The following is a 1,655-nucleotide window of genomic DNA, read 5'->3' on the forward strand; positions in this document are numbered from 1 at the left end:
ACCCAAATAGGACCATTTTGAATCAAATGAATGAACACAAGAACTGATAGTCTGATATAGGTACTGTTGTAAATTCGCAAGAATATTTTGTCAAATAATTGTTGAACATAAAGTATAATCTAAGATCATTATGGTTATCGAACAAAACAGATAAGATAAACTAAAATCAAGTTATTAATATTTATTTTAACCTACTTATTTCCTATATACATTATACACTTACAATTTGCCGAATACCATTATTGAAATATAAATGTAAAATATTACTAAGCCACCAAAATTATCAAAACTTACGAAATATGTAAAAAAAAGCGAAAATTTTACAGAGTATGTAAAAATATGTATTTATGACGATATATGTAAAATAAAATATGTCTTATTTTATTGCAAATCGCGTAAAACGAATTTATCATTTGCAATAATTAATTTATCATGTTTTACTAAAAATATGTATTTACATACAAATCCCAGCCCTATTTATTACCATACTTTTAAAATGTGTACCATCAATTTGTATTAGCTACATAAGTTGAAAATTCTATAAATTTTTAACTGAATAAAATCATATTAGATTCTGAGTGGAACGATGAATGTATTGATTTTATAATGATGTGTGTTTTTACTTTTATTATTTTTCCTGTTCGTGTCTATCATCACGTTTTAGGACAGTAAAGATGCACAGATTTTCTTCAACGGTATCTTTTTTGATAGGAGAGTAAATCTAGTTGGTACTCTGGGTGGTCAAAGGTAAAATTTTTCCAGTAGTTTTCATAAGCGCCATGAAAAACAAAAGAAAAATTAAGGAAAAACGGGAATTTTTACGCAAAATCGATTTTTAACAAAATCTACTTTGGTTTTTGGTGTAACTTTAAAACAAATTACCGTAGATCCATGGAATTTTCACATGAAAGCTCACGAAAGCTTATATTTTCATTTTCTATACATGATAAAATTTTCAAAATATTTTGATTTGTTTTGAGCGTTTACGGACATTTTCAGTTTCCAATATAGGTAATTAGTTTTTTTTTCTATGAATATTAAAACAAAACTTTATTTGTTGAGTAAAAATACTTGAAAATGTAATACAAGGCTCCTACTATATTGTTACAATAATATTAGAAAAATATTAAAAATCCATAGTCACAATTTTAGATTCTGAGTGAAACGATGAATGTATTGATTTTACAATGATGTGTGTTTTTTTATTTTTTTTTTATTTTTTTTTATTTTTTTTGTGTCTGTGTACACGATAAGTAGTCGAAATAATGCTACGATTTTCAACTTCAGTATCTTGTTCGATCAGAAAGTGAATATCGTTGGTGCATTGGGGAGGTCAAAATTTAAATTTCCCAGTGGTTTTCAAAAGCGCCGGGAAAAACAAAAGAAAAATTAAAGAAAAACGGGAATTTTTACGCAAAATCTGTTTTCGAGAAAATCGATTTTGGTTTTTGGTGTAACTTTAAAAAAAATGACCGTGGATGCATGAAATTTTGACTGAATGTTTACATTTCCATTTTATATACACGATAAAATTTTCAAAATATTTTGACTTATTTTGAGCTCTTTACGGACATTGTCAGTTTTCATTTTTTTTTAGTTTTTTTTCTAAAAATATCAATAAAATTTTATTTGTTTATCAAAAAAGCTTGAAAATT

This window comes from Acyrthosiphon pisum, chromosome X, assembly GCF_005508785.2.
Source record: "Acyrthosiphon pisum isolate AL4f chromosome X, pea_aphid_22Mar2018_4r6ur, whole genome shotgun sequence".
NCBI classification, from domain to species: Eukaryota; Metazoa; Arthropoda; class Insecta; order Hemiptera; family Aphididae; genus Acyrthosiphon; species Acyrthosiphon pisum.